Raw genomic sequence first — 3,473 nt, 5'->3', positions numbered from 1 at the left:
ACAAGCATAGATGTCTAACAACCCATTAAAATACAGTAGTCCCTCGCTACTTTGCAGTTCGTTAGTTGCGGACTCGCTCTATCCTGGTTTTTCAAAAAAGATTGGGCATGGCACACAATTGGCTGATTGATGGATGAGCCGCATGATTGGCATCAAATTTTTATTTAAAATAAATTATTTTGAATTATTTAGCACCTGCTGCACCTCCGTGCAGCCCACACTGCAGGATAAGCTTCCTCCTGCAGCTGAACAGCTGATCGCCATGCAGAGCAGAGAAATAGGCGTGGCTGAGAGCGCTTGCAGGCGGGGAGAGCAGCCGAGGCAGAGAGCTGAAATCATTCTCTGCTCTTTTACAGCGTTTAGAGTTTAGAAACATTGTTTAGAATATTGCAAGAATGTGGGAAGGGTTTCAAACGTCTTTGTATGTATACTAAAATAAACTAATTACTACTTGTACTATTCCGCCTTCGTAGTTTTTCACTTATCGCGTGGCTTCATGGTACAGATCCCCTGCGATAAACAACAGACTTCTGTACACCAAAATGCAGGAAATCACATCTTCTTTATTCAAAATTTTCTGAGGGAGGACCCCCCCCCCCCCCCTCCCCATTATCCCATTTACGTTCTAGCATCTATCAATTTACAAATGAAGTCCTGTTACTTGGTATGATTACTGCTGTTGTGATTCTGTTCAGTTTTATGTAGAGTTTTTTGTAATAATATGAAGACATGGCAACACATTTACTATGTTCATTATGTGAACAGATAAAGTTTTAAAGTGGTTTTGATACTGTTAGTTTTCTCAAAACTGTCATTTTTGGAAGTTGAAATTAGATTTTTTTTTTAATTAAGTGTGTCTGAAATGAAAAATACCCCATGTTTAAAAGTATAAAAAAATGTAATAGCTCTATTAAAGAACAGTTCTCAAGTATTTATGTTACACAAATATTTCCATTTCATTAAAGAGACAAATTGAAGAAAATTATTCAATAAACATGAGGGTTATGAGGGGGTCCCTGAAACTTTTTCTCCCCTGTAAGGGGTCCCTGAACCCAAAAAGTTTGAGAACCCCTGGGCTAAGGGACCTTGAGAGGGATGGTGTCAGAAGTGTAAACAAAACTAGAAGTCAGGGAAGTTTGTTCCCTCGGTTTAGTAATCACCAGTTTGGAACAACATTGATGTCTATTTGCAGCACGTTAATCGTTGTTTTCAAGACTGATGAGACAAATAATGAGAAAACTATAGTGTGAGAAAGGATTAGAAGAACATCTCAATACTCAACATACTGTTATTACATTCAGCAGCCTCTTTAATACGTACATTATATTATAATATTTTTAAATTATTGATCCTGGTGGTGATAGTCTGTCCAACTTCACTGATCCTGAAAAATGCTCATGTCATTGTTATATGTCTGAACTGAATTAGCCAATTAGGGCTCATTTGCACATGAGTTCATCAGTTAGTTTGTTGAAGCAAAAGCACTGACAAGTGACACAGGAGGGCAGTTTTTGCAAGTGTAAGCCAAAGTTCAGTTGCTCATTTGACTGATCTAATTAAAGAAAAGCTCAACTTTAAGGGCACAATTAAACTAATAATCATCCTGAGGGGCTGCATGTAAGTGTGTTGAAGCTCTTTCAGGTCATAGCAAGGTCTCATCTTTAAATCTCAGCAGGAGCCTGTTTTGTGGAGTCTGTGTGTTCTCTCTGGTTCTTTTGGCTGCTCCCTTTTTCAAACACTTGCATAAAAGTTTTATGGCAACTGAGCAAAGGGGGTTGTCAGTTTCCCTCTGTGGTTTGTGGAGAGTTGCAGTCTTGTTTGGATTTTGATGCATGTTCAAAAAAATATTTGTGCAACAAATGTTCTCTCAAAATATTTGCAGAGTTGTTGAGGATGTCGCAAAGTGTTGTCCGTTTTCGCAGACTTCTCTAAACTCTTTTTAAGAGTGCAATAAAATGTTTTATAACATACTGTTATGTTTGAGAGCTCTTCTATGATAGAAAACCTTTGAGACTACATCCTTAAATATCTTAATTAAAAGCATGTGATAAATAATAAATAAAAAATAATAATAAAACTGGTTCAGATATGCTAATTTGCATTTCAAGTGTACTTCAGAATAATTAATAAATGTTGGGGTGGCAGCCAAGCAGGTACAATGTGGTCAGATTTGGGCAAAGAAGAAATATGAACAACTACAGCCAAGAATTCAGTTTTGCAAATGTTGCACGTAAAAATAGGCCACAATTTTCCAGAAGTGGCTGTGCAGAATGTGGCCACGTGTCTTGCTGGTCACTTGGTCGTAAACAAGAAATCCTTAAAAGTGCAATTTGCCTGTTTGTGCAATTTTCAGTTGCCAACTAAACAGTTCCAGCCCAGTGAGAAACCACCTTTAAAAGAAAACTGTTCATTTTTCCACATATTCCCCAAGGCTTGATTAATTTAATAATTATCAATTAACTATTTTTGCATACAATATTTCATGCATAATATAAATTAAACTAAACGTTTCCTTGTGGTTTATGTTGGTGGTAATAGTGAACATGTTGGCTTCATATAACCCCACAGATCTCCAGTTTGCACCAATCAAACACATTCAGAGCTTCTTTGTCAGGAGCAGTCTGTTCTGCAGAATGACTGTGTCTCTGTCGGTGATATGTCGCCTGCTGACAGTTTTGTTTGTCGACAAAAGCAGCCAGGAGGCTGTTATTATACCACGACACTCCATAGATTCTTGGAGTGCCTTGCATGAGTGCTCAGAGCGTTCAGAATAGTTGCTCACAGTAACGCGTCTCAAAAGGACTTCTTGCTGTTGATATGTGGCTATTAATAAAGACTAAGGGCAATGCTCACAAATAATTCTTGTTTTTTTCTTACAGATTTGTTTTCTTCTAAAGAATTCAAAGTGTCCCATATACCAGGACTTCTCAAACTCTTGGGGTTCAGGGACCCCCACATAACCCTCATGTTTATTAAATAATTTTCTTCAGTCTCTTTAATGCAGTAGAAATATTTGTGTAACATATATACTTAAGACCTGTTCTTTAATAGTGTTGATACAATTTTTATACTTTTAAACATGGGGCATGTCTCATTCAAGACACACTTAATTAACATTTTTTTTTATTTCAACATCTAAAAAGTACAGTTTTGAGAAAATTAACAGCATCAAAACCCACTTTAAAACTTTACCTATTCACCCCACCATCACAGACTAATTTAATTTTTAAACCAGTCTATGCCGGAATACAAGTAGCAGGGTGGGGGTGGAGTTGTCCTCATTGTTAAACATCTAAGTGCTTGTATATATATATATATATATATATATTGGGTGGGGTTATATGAAGCCAACATGTCTGCTATTACCACCAATATAAACCATAGCTAGATAGATAGATAGATAGATAGATAGATAGATAGATAGATAGATAGATAGATAGATAGATAGATAGATAGATAGATAGATAGATAGA

General features: G+C 36.6%; 1 protein-coding gene across 1 annotated transcript in view; it reads right to left on the bottom strand.

The window, feature by feature from the left end:
- Window positions 1-3,473, bottom strand: part of wipf3 (WAS/WASL interacting protein family member 3) — a 21,420-nt gene that overhangs the window by 5,200 nt on the left and 12,747 nt on the right. The window lies entirely within an intron of this gene.

This window comes from Nematolebias whitei, chromosome 19 (genome assembly GCF_014905685.2).
Source record: "Nematolebias whitei isolate Nwh7 chromosome 19, NemWhi1, whole genome shotgun sequence".
NCBI classification, from domain to species: Eukaryota; Metazoa; Chordata; class Actinopteri; order Cyprinodontiformes; family Rivulidae; genus Nematolebias; species Nematolebias whitei.
This window is presented reverse-complemented; position numbering and strand designations above follow the sequence as displayed.